General features: G+C 40.2%; 2 long non-coding RNA genes across 3 annotated transcripts; one reads left to right on the plus strand and one right to left on the minus strand.

Moving 5' to 3' along the window:
* Nucleotides 1-6003: 6003 nt before the first annotated feature.
* Nucleotides 6004-7947, minus strand: LOC128852570 (uncharacterized). The gene is made up of 3 exons (XR_008450524.1): nucleotides 7883-7947; nucleotides 7415-7472; nucleotides 6004-6080 (listed from the first exon to the last, which is right to left on the minus strand). It is a non-coding gene; the product is annotated as an uncharacterized LOC128852570 (long non-coding RNA).
* Nucleotides 7948-9822: 1875 nt separating this feature from the next.
* LOC128852587 (uncharacterized) lies at nucleotides 9823-16574 on the plus strand. 2 transcript variants are annotated; one of them, XR_008450559.1, is made up of 5 exons: nucleotides 9823-9958; nucleotides 10808-10885; nucleotides 11290-11351; nucleotides 12126-12237; nucleotides 13089-16574. It is a non-coding gene; the product is annotated as an uncharacterized LOC128852587 (long non-coding RNA). The 2 variants fall into 2 exon arrangements; XR_008450560.1 differs by lacking the exon at nucleotides 10808-10885.
* Nucleotides 16575-18058: the final 1484 nt, after the last annotated feature.

The raw sequence follows: 18058 nt of genomic DNA on the forward strand, positions 1-18058 counted from the left end.
TACAGCTTAGTGTACGAAGCAACAGGTTAATACCCCTAGACCTTTTCTCAATAACCGGGGCAATAAAACAACAAAAGCAAAATGTATTTTCTACTCTGAATCTAAGCTTCTCTTTTTGACATCTTTAGTGAAAGTGAATCTGTCTGATCGTAAGCCAAGCATTAATCCTGCAAGGCGATGTTTATATGCTTAGCTGTACCCTGGTTGAGCAGCACCATTTTTATCAATAGGATCCCTCACGGCACTACTTAGAGACATTAACGCTAACTAAACACAAGCATAAAACTGTTTGTAGGATTGAGACCCAAACGACTTCAATTTTCACTAAAAATTATTGTCACTTTATAATCACAGCAAATTTTTGTTACCGGCATGGTAACTAATCTCCACTTATATGTAGAGATAAAACTCTGTTGGTGCAAGTGGCTTTCAGAAAGTCAATAAGAACAATGAAATTATCTGCATTTTAATTTCTAGGTAAAATTTGGTTTCAGAGTTGTTCTGATTTTTTAATTCTTTGCCATTCTTCATCATTACCATGACTCCCCTACTAGCCCTATACATAGTCTGGCTATCATTTATATTGGTTTTATGTCTTACGGTCTGCTAGCAACCAGTTATAATATCCATTTGTGTCCTACTAAGGCAACACTTGGGCATGCCTCCTTGCACAGCAATGGGTTTTTCAGTACCCTGCACTTTTCCCCTAGTGCTTTGTTGTTCCTCAGGATCCTACCCAAAACACCTATCAATCCCTGCTAAATCCTGGTGGGTTGGGGACATACTCTTGTGCTTCAAAGAGCCCACTTGATCCACCTGATCTCTGCAATTAGGTGGGATCGCTGCCAGATTTACAACATCCAAAAAAAGACATGTGTCTATTAAAGCCTATCAACCGACAAAAAATTGAACAGTCCAGTCAATATAAATTCTCTCTTCCTAAACAAAAGTTACATCACACAAGGAAGCTCCTAATTATTAACATCTCTACAAAGGCAGATAATATTGTTATTTATCGAAGCAAAGCTGTCCATTACATATAATCTATTTTATCATGGGCAGACCCAGAGTCAGTTCTGGAAGGTTACCAGTTTTAGGTCATGATCTGCAACTGCTGAAAAGCCAAGAAAAAAAAAAGAGAGAGAGAAAAAAGGAGTCACTATTACATCACACCATGGTATTTCAATGGAGTCTCTCTTAAAGAAAAAATTCTACATGAGAACGAGCACAGACACTGTGCATTTTCTGAGGTCAAAATCAGATTCCTCCCAAGTTTGAAAAGTGAGTATTGGACTCACAATCAGTCTTTTGTGGTTTAAAATCCAAGAATGCTTAGCTAGCTATTTTGCCAACACTTTCAACCGCAGCACAGAAACACATCTTAGGAGTGAGGCAATGATTCTACTAACATCAGTGTGGGTTTGCTTTAGTGTTGGGTTGGTGGGGCGTTTTGGGGGGATGCAAGGGAGAACTAGTAATCCCATACATAAAAACACACTGCAGAGGTGAGTAGCAAAAGCCTTTCTGAAGATTATAACGAGTTTAAGTCATTAGCATAAACAATTGCATTTTTAACATTTATTTCCCTCAGAATACATGTATTTTAATCATCTCGTAGGCCTTTTCCAAGCACTTTTCTAAAATGATAGCAGGAAGCCAAGGTAAAAACTTTGTATGTCTGCTTAAACCCAATAGAGAAGCATTATTATTAATATCAACAAAAAGGCTAGGAAATCTAAACAAACCATGGAGCCGGGTGCCACAGTGAGATGGTGCGTGTCTGGGGAGTCCAGAGGAGCAGCACAGCTCTAAAGGTGGCCAGCACGGCTCTAAAGGTGGCCAGCATGGCTCTGAGCCTTGTTGCCATTGCCGCCCCACTACGGGAATAGTGAGGAGCCAAGCACAAGCTATTTCTGATTTGAATGCTGTTTGTACTACTCACGTCCTATTTTGAGCATTTTGAGTTCTATTTTGAGAATTTTTGAATACTCTGTTGACTCTACTGTATGCATAATCCGGGAATATCAGGAAATGTAACGTTAACCAAAATATCCCTTCAAAGAGGGTTTTTTTAGCCTTCTTTCTGAAGCTGGACTGAGACAAATGCAGGACTCCTGCTGCCATGCCTTTCCACAGCACACCCTGTTACCTCCACGGCACTGCCGGCACAGAGCTTTAAAGCATTGATGCAGACCTCAAATGATGAGATTTGCTCAAAAATGCCTTTTTTTTTTTCTTTTTTTTTTTAATCAAAAGTAATTGAGAGAGTGGGAATGTTTGCTTGTTCTTCATTATGTATGTGCTTCATATATTTCTTTAAATCTCTCAACATGGGGAATTCATCAGGAGAAATAAATTTTTATATTTTAAAAATGAAGAGAGCTGAAAATTTCATGCCCCCGAGACTTGAAGAATGAGAGGACCATTGCTGTACTTCTTGAGGCTGACATCATCATCTGAACCAGGAAAAGAAGGAAAGTACAGCAAATCCTTTCGACTGAGGAAGGGGAGGAGAGACAAAGACTACTCTTCCGGTCTGGATTTTAACTTTCTAAGGCATAACCACAAGTTAAATTTCTTCAGTAATAAATGTTACAGCACAGAACTCATTTCCCTTTTGCCGTGCTTAATCGTTTCTGCATCACTGGAGGCCTACTCTTTGACTTCACAGCTCTACTATGACATTGGACTACAACGACCGATTTGAATTTCCAAAAAGGAAATTGTTTTCAAAAAAATATATGCAGCAATAGAGTCTAAACAGCATTCCCTTAGTAACGCACAGTAGCACTTTTCAAGCCAGCTAAACTTACTGAGCCATCCCCTATGTTTATAGCATGCTTCAAATAGTTCTCTAAGAGCCCAGAAATTAAGCAGCAGGCACAGTTGATGTATTGAAAATTTATCCTTTTAGATCTTAAAGTTAATGGCTATCTTTTATGTTGTTGGTGGTCCACAGGTGATATACATATTAATAGACAAAATTACCAATAATAAGGCACAAGAGGAGTAAAAATAAAATATAGTCACTGACAAAATAAAAGCAGATATGGAAGTCTTGCTGATTCTAAGCTGCTTTTTTTCTCTTAAAAAAAAAAAAACCAAAACCAAACTTTCTGGAAGACGTTGATAAGAGTCATTCAAAACTCCTTGTTCTACTCCTGACCAGCTCAGCTTGTCTTTGACTTGGTATCTCATAACACCTTGCTAATGTTCTCCCTCTTTGAGCTATTGGGAAGCCAACAAACAGAAATGTCAACCTGCAGATCCTTGCAGGTTCCTACCTTCACCTTGGGCCGAATGCACTGCGGATCAGCACTGTCACAGATGGCTCATTCCTGCATCCTCGGCTGCTCATGGATCACAGTCCATGTGTTCTCGTGGCACTGCATTTGGTGGCAACACAGGACACCGTAAGGTAAAAACGCCAGTCTCTGCTTTTGTCAATGTCCAAGAGCCCTGCTCTTGTCCTGAGCATAGCAGCGTAGTGCCTTCCTGCAATGAAACAAAGCTGTATTAAAATCAATTTGTATGCCCATAAAATAAAAGTTAAATGATGACAAGGCTGAGAAATAACATCCCTTACCAAATAAATCTTCCGAGTAATAGCCATGTTTCACCAAGCACCCAGGTATTGGCTGTAGACTTGGCAATAAGATAGAACTCTATAGGAGTTGTACTTTGTTAACTCATGTAAGAGTTGGTCACCTTTGATCTCTTATAGTTGTTTTGGGAAAATCAAGATCAAACAAAAAACAGAAGGTAGGTACATACCATCCACCACTAAAGTTTTCTAACATCTTAGGGAAATCTTCCCACCATGAGTCTCAATGATTTCTCAGTGCATTAGTGAGTCATTCAGAGTTAGATCATAGAACGGTTTTGGTTTGGAAGGGACCATGAAGGTCCTCTAGTCCTGCAATGAGCAGGGACATCTTCGACTAGATCAGGTTGCTTAGACCCCTCCAACCCATCCTTGAATGTTTCCAGGGATGGGACTTCTACCACCTCCCTGGGCAATCTGTCCCACTGTTTCACCACCCTTACCATAAAACATTGCTTGTTAAGATCTAGTCTAAACCTCTCCCTCTCTGAGTTTAAAACCCTAACCCCTTCTCCTATTGCTACAGGCCCTGCCAAAAAGTTTTCCCCCACTTTTCTTGTAAGCCCCCTTTAAGTACTGAAAGGCCACAATAAGCTCTAAAGATAAAATGCTATATATAGCTAGTTTTATTAATGGATGTACAACACTTTATCATGTAATACCTTCAAAACAAAATATCTTTTTACGTTAAGAGAGCCATTCCTTAGTCATGACAGAAACATGATGACTGTCAAACAGAAAGATGAGGAGAACAACAGTAATAAGTTTGTAAAGGAAGTTATTTTTGGAAGATAATTTTTACTTAGGGAAGGAGAAAATAAAGTCCAACTGAAGTAAACAATTTAGTTCATAATCATCAACATAGGGACACTTTGCACAGACATTTCCGTTCACAGGTCACTACATTCATGGGTTTAGAATTGGTTAGTGAATTGAATTTAGTAAATGACAAAAAATACTGTAAGGAGAAGCCCAGGAAGCAAAATACAGCCGGCTGAGGCAAAAATTAGACCACATTATGCTGAACCTCCTCCTACCTGTCCTGTAATTCAAGATCCAGTTTACATCTTTACAAGTAGCAATAATAAAGCATAAGGTTTGTTAGAGATTTCAGCTGTTTAAAAATTAGCTTGTAGAGTTTCTGCAAGAAAAAAGAAAACCGAAGAATGCTTTTTAGGTCAAAGCTTTTCGGTTTCCTGGTTTTTTTTTAATCAACTCCTGCATAGCTTTAATACTAGATAATACAATGTAATGCATCAATACACTATAGCAAATTTTCTCTGCTTTAAATATCACTCTCATTCATACTGTGATTCAATTTAAAGAATCATTCAAAGATAAATCTAAATAAATAACAAGCTAGCTTTCAGGCAAACAAATGAATTTGCATTGTTTTATATTCATCATAAATATTTCACTTAATTACTGAGGTACTATGTTCAGAAATACAAAACAACATTATAAATTTATTAGCACTGTCCCTGCTGGTTTTACAGAAGTTCTGTGGAATGTAAAAGCCAAAAGTAGAAACAGGCTCAAGAGCATAACCAAAAGAGCAGAGGCTGCATTCAAATGCTAAACTGGATTGACACTCACTGGTTCGCTCTGTATATTTACCCCAACTAAAGTTTCCTGTCTTGAATCAGGTGTTATCCTATTTATTCTCAAACCCCAAGGTCAACGAGAGCCTTTTCCTTCTGTTGACTTTCCAAACCTAAACATCTGAATCAGGCTAGTTCAAGCATTATCTTGCAGACTATCACAGGAGTTATTTTTCCCCTCATTGTAAAATAGTGAAAACGTAAAAGGATGTAACAGCATTTTTCAAAGGTTTAGCGAGGTCAGTTGTGTGAAGAAAAAATAGAAAGCACTACCACAACATAAAAGCTACAGTACAGAGTATTTATCATCAAAATTATTTAAGTTCTTTTAATGGCTCCAAAGGCTATGAAAAATATTTTTTAAATGTAAATATGTGGGTCTTTAGAAGAAGTTATCCTTCTTTGTAAACCACAGTATCACTGGTGATTTATAATTTTCAGAAAATCTTAATCCCCACAGGAAACGCAGAAGAGTTGCTCTTTATTTTTAACCTAATGCTGGATCTAACATGGAATGCAGCTTTTGTTATTAGCGAACACTCTATTATTTTTATTTTCTTATAATAAATTAACATAAAATTTGAAAGTGCGCAAGAACAAAAACAGTGTTAAAAACAGATTATTTTTTCCCCGCTTTACCTTTGAAACAACTTGAGATGTAAATAAAATTGTGGCTATCACATTTCCCTAGGGATTAAGTACTCTTACCATTCAAATGTCATTAATTACCCTTAATGCCGTTATGAACTATTTGGAGATTATCATTATTAAACTGTTAGAGTATTTCTTATTTGCTCACCAGAAAGCCACAGAGTAACTAGCTGAGCCCTTCCTCTCTCTTTTGTTGAAATAACCATAGCCTGGAGGAATTGTGTCTGAAAAGAAAAAGTCAAGAAACAACAATAAAAATTACTTTGCTTGACTAAATGAGCAGTAGAGAGAAGAGTTTGGGTTTTAAACCATATGCTCTTTCATAAGCAGAGTATCTGGGGCTGATGCAGCCTGATTCAAGCGGCTGAGTTTCTCTGAGGTACCGGGGAAGCAGCATAAATCCCTCTGACACATGTATCTTCTCGATAGTGTGCCTGCTTTAGCTATACTGGAAAATACGTAATAAACCCCTTTCCCAAATGAGAGCATCAGCTTTTCATAGCCACAAAGGATAAAAAGGTAGAGAGAGATCTTGGGGATGTGTGTGCGCTCACCTGTGTGCAGTTGTACCTCTAGCACAACCGCACACCTGATACGCGATGCTTTTCTACCCTACTTGTAGGTTGAACCCATGGGCAAGGGTTAAAGAGGCAGACTGCTGTGAGGAGGGAGTCAATGTCAAAGCAGCTCATATAGATTATATTAAAAAAACACATAAAAGAAAGCAAAACGAAAAACATTTAAAAGCTGCTTGGTCCGAGGCTGTAGCATAAGAGAACGGTAAGGTCTGAACGCTTTAATTTTGGGATCCTAAGGAAATTTAATTGCTGTAAAAATTCTTCACTAGAACAGAATATGGATATTATATACTGGATTTGGTATCAATGATATGATATATTTCATACTTAAACATTCAAACTACATGCCCTTTTGTCTTATCGTCATCCTCCTCTTGCAAAATGAGGATTTTCACATAGTTATTTAGAAGGTATCGCTTGGCTCTTTCTCTGACTAACCATTGGGCTGGGAGGATGAGTTTGCTCCATCACAGCGTGCCAAGTGTTCCTACTACAATTCAGATACTCATCTCCTTTTTCAAGATAAATCACAGTGCTTGCATTCATATTTTGAAGTCTATATTTTACTTTGTTACTATGATTCAACTTGTATTTTTCATTCAAATACACATCAGCATTTTTACACTGGTACGTTTTGAAAACCGATGTAATAAATTTGCCCACAGGTAGATTTGAGCACTGTTTATAAACAGAGAAAGGGCTGAACTGAAACTTTTTAATGACTACCTGGAGAGATCAGAGCAGACAAATATTTGGAGCTTACTCACTTCTGAAACTGAAAACCAAGTTCTTTGTCAGCTTGAAAGCACACATTGAAACACATACTCCTTTACTTTCTGCTTATACCTCAAATTAACTCCTTGGTGGTTTCCCAAGTGTAATTCTTTTTAAGCAAAGGACTGTGGGGTCTACTCCAAGGAGGCAAATAGAAAGCCTTAGGTGATCCTGCTTTCTTGGTTTGCATCTCTGTCTCCCCTCACCTCTGCTCTGGAGGAGTTCCGTATCCATGCCTGGAGCACAGTGGGCCAGCTCTGATATCTGAATAGGACAGGAGAGATGGAAGGTGAAGCTACCAGCTGCCAGCTTTGTGGGCTACCCCCTAAATCAGCCAAAAGGGTTAGACTTTGAGAGCATTTGTGCTAACAGAGGGAGAGGGACACCAGAAAAGGGATTGCTGAAAAGCTGAGAAAAGTTTAAAGCTGGAGAAAGAGCCTCAGAAGGGCCATCGCCAAGAGTAACAATTATGAGATGGTGTGGTCTGTGAAGGGAGACGAGAACAAGGTTTTTTTTCTCTGTCCCTTTTCCAGGTCAGAGCTACACGTTGCTGGGGCCACGGCTTCCTCACTGAGCTCTGCTGAAAGGTAACGCAATGCTCGGGATCTGTTACGAGTTATGTCAGTGAGGAATGTCTGTCTTTTTATGGTTATTTTAATTGGTGACATACTCACTGCTTAACATGCTCAATCTGGCACCGATGTTCTCTCTTGTCTTGCTCCATCCCGATCACTCATCCTGTCTCACGGCTGCTTTCTCACCCTCATCAGAAGCTGCTGTTCTGTTACTGTCCTTGCTCAAGCATTATCTGGTCTGGTCTGTGTAATACCAACCTACAGCGAGGACTGACATATTTCACTGGAGATTAATACCTACACTGCCTGTCCAGAGCAAATGGAGAATTGATCAGTGCAACAAGCTTTAAAGAATAACTGAATTCAGACCCCTCTTTAATATTTCTTCAAACCAGTAACTAACAGTTCAGCCTGTTCGTTCGTGCATAAAATAGATTCTGTATCAGTGAAAAAGAATAGCTGTCAGACATCCAAGTCTGAAAAGGGAGACTAAGTTATACACCTTGGCATAATAATTCTTCTAAGCGTCTTAGGGGCTTTTACTACCAATAGGGATTTTCAATTTGCAATACCTCTAAAAGAAGGTAATTATTGTTATGCTTTAAGAAGTGAGGGAGGATCACTTAAGTATCTTGCCAAAGGACAAAGAGAATAAGCAGTAATAAAGTCAATGTCTCTTGCCCAATGGCTTAAACACAGCTCTTCTGCTCTGCTGGGCAATGAAGTCTCTATCGGCTTCATATCCAGGGCTTGCTTCATCGCGTGTAGGGCATGTAAAACAAAGCCGATGTGGTTCACCTTCTTCCTCTCTCGTTTTGCTAGAGGGTCAGAAGATAAGATCACTAGTGCTCACCAGAGAACTTGTCTTTCGTCTCTCCATAATTGTGGAATAACTGTGAGCTAGTGAAGATGAGCAACCCCTTTCAATTAAACTTAGAGGACAGGAAGGTCAGCTCAGCAGTTACCTCTTTCCATACATCCCTCACAGCAACCTCCTCCTTCTTCCATGGCTCCCACACTGGGACACCTCTCTGGTCCACTCCTTATCCTTTTCGGAGAAGCAGCACTGTTATTCAGCCATCCGAGCACACTGCATGGAAAAAAAATCTTTATTTTTTCTTTCCCAGATTAAACATAGAAAATGAAATGACAAGGCAAGAGACACTACCTGGGGGAGGAGAGAAAATACTGCCAATCATCCAACCAGCGGTATCGTGGGACAGCAGTCGTTGGAAAAATAGTAGGAGGCTGAAGATGGGAGCACCATCTCTCCTAGCTTGTGTCCTTCAAGATACCATGGCTCACAGCCCTCATTCCCTGCTTTACGCTGCTCAAAGTCAGCCCACATATTATCCTTTGCTGGAGCTTGGTTGGCTGCTAACCTCCAGCATAGGTCACGGAGAAAGGACTTTCCTTTCATCCCTGCAGGCAGCCTTTTGCAAAAAAAGCCAGGGAATAATCACAGGGTAGTAGTGACTCACTGTTTCTGTCAGTGGAAAGAATCTCTGCTGCCCAACGCTCCTCTTTTCCCACCTGGCATTGCCACCGAAACCACCACACCGACGAACAAGGAGGTTACGCAAGGCTGCGAGGTCGGAATATTAACTTACAAAAGTCAGGAACAGTGGGAAAGGGCTGCCAGCTAGACTGTAACAGCTTCCCTAGCCTGCTAGGAAAAATAGGCCAAGGTTTTTCCAAGGTGACCGTCAATTTTGGATGTCCAGCTTCATGCATGATAAAAAAAAAAAAAAGAAATTATTTTGGAAAAAAACCACTAAATTTCTATCATGGGGGGAGAAAAGCCCAAAGGAAGCCAGGCAGCTGTATCTTTCAAGGTCCTTGCAGTTGAGCACCCTTTTCTTTTTGTCTTTTTTTGCAGAAAAGACAAATTACCTTGAGCCATAAGATCCCAGGGAAAAAAAAATGTCAACTGCTCTGCAAAAAACAACGGAGGAAACCCCGTGGGTAAATATGGTGATAGCTCGTAAGAGCACAGGTCTCAGGATGCATGTGTGTTTCTACTGCAGGAGAGAGAACAATTGAATTACGAGGAGCTCTTAAGCAAGTAAAGTAAACATCTTTTGGCAATTTAGTGCTGCACTTTGAAGCCTGGCTGTGTCATACAAATGGTGAAATAGCACGGACACCCTTCTGCTGGCTAGTTTGTTTAATATGGTGAGTCGGGAGTTTTCGGAGCGCAGCATTCTTTTATGAGCTCACGAGCTGGAGGAGGGAAAGTGTGGAAGGAGCAGGAGAGGAATGTTTAAGCTATAGCTGCCTGGAGCCTATGGGAAAGAACGCGAGCGGCAAGGGTCTGCGGTGGGAGCCCTGCAGCATCCGTGGGGCTGCCACCGCGGGAACCAGCCCCAAACATCCCCCGCCACGGGGAAAGACAGGGGGAGAGAGAGAGAGGTATGGGACGAGGGGATGAGGATAATCACATGAGCAGGGTTAATTGCTATAAATATCAAGAATCAAATCAATATGTCAAGATGTGTGTTCCACTTTTCACATATATGCGGTGTGTAAATGAGAAACGGAGAGAGAGGGAGGAAGAGCTAAAAAGAAAAAGGAGAGACTACTAAAGAAATAAGCCCCCCTGTACAGACAGCCTGACGCCAGATGGCTTCTTCTAATAAATATTCAACCTTAACTCAGTTCCCATGTAACTTTGTTGTAAAGCTGCCAGCACACCCACACAGATCTGGGCCAGCAAAATGATTACAGTAGTACAAACAAAATAGTGCAATAGAGGAAACAGGCAGACAGGGTCCTGTATACAGAAAGACAGAGCTGTAAAGATGTGAGTTGATGAACCTTTAGGTTTAATACCAAGAAACTTAAAATAATGGCTTGGGCAGAGGGGAGAAAAATCTTGGGGGGGTGGCGAAGTGGGCAAGGGAAGGACTTATTTTTTTCCTTGCTGTTGCTTTTATTGTTGGGAATACAGAGAACATCATTTTGTTAAGACAGTAAATGAGGCACTATAAATCAGTTACCATTCTGCACATTTTCTGTTTTCAGCTAGAATTCAGATACCTTGCCTGAAATCATACTCTACCTTAAGTTTCTGTTGTCTGTTGTACTCACATGGGGCACAAGGTAAGAAGGAAAATTTCCTGCATGACATTTGTTATGCAAATTGGGAAGAGAAAGAGGAGATTTTGTGTATTTTTTTTTTAAGAAAACAATGTCTCAGAGCTCAAAAATATGCATTTCAGTTGTGCGAGTGTTTTTGCCCCAAGCTCTTTAATTTCAAAATTGGATTATGAGATCTGAATATCAGAACACACCATGTTGGCAACCCCAAAACTATTTAAATAGGACCCTGACCAAATCATGATCTAGTGCTAAGATTAGGGCAGGGGGAGAAAAAGGCAATGAAAAAGGACACGTTTTGCAGGCAAGCATCAATTGATGATGTGAAGCAAGAAAAAAAGATCCAGATCAGAAAGGAAATTTTTAAATGCTAGAATTTATACTGCTGTTTTTTTTTATTCACACAGGATACCTCAATTTTAGAGGCAAGGAAAATGCAGATAATCTAACTCAAAACTTCTACCTGCAGGTAAGGGAGTTATTTAGCAAAGATTTCTGGGCCAGTAATGGGTCAGGTAGCTAAAATTATGCATTAACTTCAAGAGAGCATGAGTATAGCTCTTCTTTCTCAAAGATGCAGCCTTTTGGTGTTATAAGCTACCTTGTGGCTTTGCTGGGAGGACATTATTTTGGATGATACAGAAGAGTATAAATAGAATTAATAAGACAGAATTTAAAAAAAAAAAAAAACCAAAAACCGGGGGAGGTGGGGGGGGGGAGTAGGCTGAACGTCAGAAAATATTTCCTGGTTGTGAGAGTTTCCCTCTGCAAAGCAGATCGACAAGGAGATGTAGTAGGCTGTAGAGTCAGGCTTTCACCACTTCCCTCAGGAGATTGTCACTGTGGAGGTTTGAAAAACAAAGCTGAACTCAGCACTAGTAAATATGCTGCAGGGAATAACCCTGTGTTGGGCAAGATATGGACAAGATCAATTAACAGATCTCTTCTGTGTCTACTTTCTATTATTTTTGACTGTTAGGAAGAAAACTTTGCTAGAGAAAAGCTTAAACCACCCTTCACCAATCCACCCCCCCTTTTCTTTTCAAAAGAGAACAGACTCTATCAAATTGCAAGATTATGTCTGAAGCTCTGTTCATTACAACTGCTTAGTCTCTCCCACCAGTTTTGCTCTGCTCGCCCTCCTTTCCCACTGTTATTGAGAAGAACTAGAAAGAATTTCCTGGAGAGAAAAAAAAGAAAAAAAAATAGAGATTCAAATCTCTCTTATTTCTGATATTTCCAGGCCTTCCTTTATAATATTCATCTATTCCGAGCAGTGTTTGACACTTCCTCCCCACCCACCCCCATCAGAAATCAGCTGTGGATCCCCTTCTTCGTGCTTCTGCAGCCTGAAGGTACGCATTACGATTCTATTCTTATCCAAAGCACGACAGCATCAAACAAGGGAGGTAGCCAAAGGCAGGCAGGCGTCTTGGTAAGCTCCATGCCTGAAGAAACGCACACCTTTTGTTTACGGCTAGCAGGATAAAAGCCCTGCGATGGAGCCGGACACAAATCTGTCAGCCCTTGGGAAAACACCACTGCTGAAGCTGCTAACAACACACCTCCTCGGCGCTGCATCCTGCGAGCACATCAAACAAGTCCTTCATTGGCTATGCTGGCTTGAAGTTCAAGATATCTATTCTTACCTTAATAATCCAGGTCTACAATATGGAAAAATTCCTGTATCAAGCTTAGATCAGGGTCACCACTTAGACTCCTCCGGCACTAAGCTTCATTGCGCAGACAAAATTGGATCAAAACTAGGGCTAACTTCAAGATCAATTTAAATCCTCCCTACACTTTTTTTTTTCCCCTTAAAATATATGCCATACATTTAAGGGATTAAAACCAAATCACATGGATTTCTACCTGGTGGAGAGGCAGAAAGATAAGCCTATGCCTAAGATGGCCATTTCCCTCTGCAATCAGGTGCCACAGGGTGACCATGCAATTAGACGGCACAGCCCTGCCCTATCGACACATGGACACAGAGATTTAGATCTGCTCGATTCAACACAGCGCCAAGTCTCTGTTGGTGGTGTTTGGTAACGGAAGAGACAGAGGCAATGGGAAGCCAGGAGAGGAGTATGGAGAAAATTAAATAATAAAGAGAAATTGGCAGAAAGAAAAGGGCGTGCTAGAGTAGAGTCTACCCATCATTTCCATGTCGTCTCTATCACTGCTCCCACCCCTTTTTCTATAGATGTCCCATGGCCTGACCTGCAAGGAAGGCTGGAAGCAAGTCTCCACCCTCCGTGACTTCTCAGCTAAACACCAGAATAAATCAAAGCAAGGAAAGAGCAAAGAAGGAGGTGAAATCTGGGCCCAGGGAGCAAAAGGAGAAGAGGAGGGGAACTCTGCAACATCTGAAGGCACCCAGGATGTAGCTAAGAGTAGGAAGAGCAGAATGTTCGTTGTGAACTAGTTTTTACTGCATCTCCACTGAGGGTGAATTAGCCCCATGAAGACCTTGCCCATATCCCTTCCCTTCCTTTCGTGGAGCACGGAGGTCAATTTTGTCTCCACTGTAGTTGCAACATCTGGAGAAATTAGGGGAAGGCAGGTGGGACTGAAGTTCTCCACCACTAGCTCTAAACAGCAGCAGCGTGCCAGCGGGGTGCTGGCTAGGGTGAACTTCTCAGCTCGTTTAAGTCACCTGGATGAACACTTCTCTATCACAGAAGCCTTGGTCTTGCAGCTTCTGAGGGCATCCTCCTGAGCGATCACGGAGCTGGCATGCTCAGCACCTTGCTGGAAACAACAGGATTCATTAGGAGATCGCTCAGCCATGTCTGCACAGTGCAATTCCCATCACGCTGGATTTCTTCAAAGCAGGGTGTACATCTGGCTGGAACAGCAGCAAATCTCACCATCAAAACTAAAGAAAAAAACCAAACCAAAACAAAACAGAGCCAGGGTGACAAAACTGGTCCAAATTAATTCATTATTTTTGTAAAATTCTGTGTTGTCTTAGAAATGCAAGCAGTGATTATGGACATGAGACCAAGCAGATCGCAGTGTTGATGCTCTCAGCCATTAGTTTATAAATTGAATAAGATAAATGTGTTCATTCATATGAACTAATGTAGTTTTTCTTATGAAGGTTTCATATTATACAAATCCATTAGCATATTTACAAATTAATCTTCCCTTAGGAAGAAAAAAAGATCAAAGATTTACAGAAGGAAGTGCTTTATTACTTTTAAACTGCCTTTTTTTTTCTTCAAAGAAAGAGAAAAAGAAATGAAGGGAAATTATGTTGAACCATAAATGTTTCTTTATGACTACTGTACAGCAGCTTTGTGGGAGATTTAAATTTACTAAAGGGCAAGGGGGACTTTAAGCCATCTATACGAGTTCAGTATTAAAAATATATATACATGACAGGTGCCCATATAAGTTCATGCAGTACAAAATATTCCATAAATGAGCTCATTTATCTGAGTAATTTAAAAAGATCTTCTGCACAAGGGGAGATATTTAGTATGAATTATAGTCCGTTTACCTTTCATAAGTTTTTTCATCACTTCCCATACCTCCTTTGGTACTACTGAAAATATCTGTAGTTATCAAGTGTTATATTCAACCTTGCTATTCCCTATTCCCAGGAAAGCCCTATTGGTGAAGTGACTCCATATTCTCTTCAAGAAACAGAGTTTGTAAAGCCCTGTATGCACGATTATTCCTTCTCCACAGATGTGAGATAAAACAAAATCGGGCTAAGAAATCTTTTATCTAAGCAAATAGCTTGAATAATAAAGAGTACTACAGGTAAAGAAAAAAATCTGTAGGTTTGCCCTCATCATTTAGATTCAATTCTGTTGTAAAAAATTCCTCTTTATGTTTTCAGCACGACTTTGTACTATGATTGAAAATACAGAGTAGTAGAGCAGCAAGGAAATAAAATGAGATGCAAACCTTTAATGATTTATTAATAACCACTTTCTAAGACATTTCTAACTACTAAAGAGAAATCAGAACACTAAATACATTAAGATCTTCAGAGGGGAGAAATAATGAAACTATTGAAAAGTTATAAAAATACAGAAAATTTCCAAGGGGAAAAAACACACCTGACAACCAAATTGCATTTTAGTTCTTGCTGCTCCTGCCTCGGGACAAAAGTTGGAACTGTATGACCTCTGAAATCTCTCACAGACATAAGTTTTGTACTTCCATGCTGAAATATTTGAAGATATTTTTCAATGTACACCGTATAAACTTATATACTTTTTTAGTATTTTGTATAATCATAGAATGATTTGGCTTGGAAGGTACCTTAAAGATCATCCAATTTCACCCTGTGCCACAGGCAGGGACACCTCCCACTGGATCAGGTTGCTCAAAGCCTCATCCAACCTGGCCTTGAACACCTCCAGGAGGGGAATAACCATGATTTTTCTGGGTGATCTGTGGCAGTGCATCACCATTCTCATAGGAAAACATTTCCTCCTAGTATCTAATCTAAATCTCCCTCCTTTCAGCTTAAAACCATTCTTCCTTGTCCTGTCCCTGCACTCCCTGATCCAGAGCCCCTCCCCAGCTTTCCCGTCGCCCCTTTCAGCACTGGAAGCTGCTCTAAGGTTTCCCCAGAGCCTTCTCTTCCCCAGGCTGCTCACCCCCAACTCCCCCAGTCTGTTCTCAGACAGGAGGTGCTCCAGCCCTTTGAGCATCTTCATAGCCTCCTCCTTCATGGCATCCACGCCCTTCCTGTGCTGAGGACCCTGGAACCAAACAGAGTCTCATGAAAGCAGAGGGGCAGAATCACCTCCTTCAACCTGCTGGTCACGCTTCTTTTGAAGACGTATTTAGGATATATTAAGAAACAAAAATTTCAAAGACCTTCCACGGACTAAGGTTAAATCACCGTTTATCAACACAATACTCACTTTCTCATGGTCATTGCACTCACTCAAATATAACTTTTTCCACTTCTTGGAATTTCCTGAAAAATCTGATGTTACAAGGACCATTACCTGGATAACACCCTCCTCTCCTCCCCTTCGCTCCACACCTGACAATGCATAAAGCCTTTTCGCAGCAGGACAGCTGTGGTTTTATTACACTGGAGTCAAGGGCACAATGAAGCCATGTACAGAGGTCGTGTACATGATTTTACAAGATCTCATGCCAGAAGAGAAAGAGGACCCCAGTAAACACATTACTAACACAACAGAGATTTAGACACAGTTTCAAAAACTCTACATACACTCTTCACTGCTTTCATCAGCTAAGGCCTAGCCTGAAGCCTACATGTGGAACCAAACCAAAGGCGTTCTCCTCCCTAGCCCTCCTCTTCTGGAAATCTTTTTCCCCTCCATCCACACTCTACTCATCTCCACACTGAGTTTAACTGTAAAACAATTTCACGTTCTTCTGGTTTCATTCAGGGATGCTCTCCTTAAATAACCAGCCAACTTCATCTCTGTGCTCTTTTCCTCTGCTTTGCTGAAACTGTCAGAAGGAAACTCTCCAGAAGGTTTCTCTGTAATAGTTAGAGGGGAAATTCAGTGTCAATTTTAGTTTTCCTACAGACATTGCATTTGGCTATCAGAGTGTTCACAGTTAGCAAACCATAACTCTTCAATGTCTCAGCCTATCCATCTGGGAAATCAATAAAAGATAAGACTAGCCATGCTTCAGGGTTATGAGGGTTGGCAAATGTTTCTAAAGGTGCAATGTTTTTATAATGGCCTTAACGCTTTGTAGTTCTACAGCTTATTTTATTCCAAAATCTCAAGTTTTTACAAATAAGTAACCTGAACTGTGACACTCCTTTGAGAAGTCTGTAAATAAACAATAATGTTCGGAGTAACGCTTAGTCCATCTTATCTTAGTTCAAAGTAGTAATATCAGATAGTTTAATTTGTCGTTCCTATAATACTAATCCTAATATTAGGACTAATACTAATACTTATACTAATCCTACTGAAGTCTATGAAATATTTTGGTTGAAATTATTGCCAAATCTATCCAGCAGATTAATGCTAATTATTTTAAGGTGGGAGACTTATGTATTACTTGAAATTTGGATCACAAAGGGGGAACAACAAAGAAGAGAGGTATACTATAGAGTCAGCAGAAGAGAAGGCAAAAGCTATGGTTAGGCTAGAGAAAAAAAATATACATATCAACAGGAAAACCCCTTAGGCCAATATTTCTCAAACCAAGAGGCATTTAAGGTTAGCACCCTACACTTTTCAGGCATTCAACTCTTCAGCCATCACCACCTTGTTAAGGATGATGACTACATCACAGATGTGAGAGGAAGTTTAGCACCACAAGATTTTCAGGTGAAAAAGTGTGTCATCAATGAAGAAGAATTACAAGTCATTAAACTGGAGTGCATGCTGTGCATGCCTCTTCAATTCAATATAGGGAATTAAGAAGTCAAATGCCTGTGGCATTAAATATGAATGATGAATGTGAGAAATAAAATAAGCAGAAGAGAAATCTATGTGTTTCATTACATGAGGTAGCTGTGCCACTGGCACCTTTTCCTTTTGCAGGAAAAAGAATGGTCTAAGATTAGAAAACAAAGGAAATTCAACCTATTTTCAAGGAAATTTGAATAAAATCTTGGTGAGATTAAGAAATAAAACATTTTCCAATTTGGATGCCATTCTGATAATCTAGAAAGACAACGGTGTATGCTACTTTACAAACCAGGAATTAAGGATAGCACACGTTTTTCTTTGTAATAGTCTTCTAAAAGAGCAGCCAGCATTTAAAAGAAGAAACACACAAACTACAGAAAAGGATAAATGTCAGAAGTGACAACATTTTCTCATTTTAAGGCATGTGTCTGACTCCTTACAATATGAAGGATAAACAACACGAGCCACAAAGGCTTCTGTGTGTATCATAAAGCACACGGCATGGGAAACCACTTCTCTAGCTCTCTGAAGGAAATGGTTTCTTTCATCCCTGATCAAGTTTCAGAGGTATTATTATTTATTTATTTACACGTGAAGGGCTGCGAACCAAATTCACCTCATCATTTTGTGCAATAGTTTGAAGACTATGTCTACTCAGTAGCCTCACTAAGACTTCTAACTTTTAGAGTTATGTCCCCCACGTAGTTAGGTGCTGTCTGCATCTGGGGCATCTCCCGTGTGGACATCTAAAAGAAAAGTCTATCAACTCTCTGGAAGTGGTAGAACAAGCCACTCT

Source organism: Cuculus canorus, chromosome 6, assembly GCF_017976375.1.
Source record: "Cuculus canorus isolate bCucCan1 chromosome 6, bCucCan1.pri, whole genome shotgun sequence".
NCBI classification, from domain to species: domain Eukaryota; kingdom Metazoa; phylum Chordata; class Aves; order Cuculiformes; family Cuculidae; genus Cuculus; species Cuculus canorus.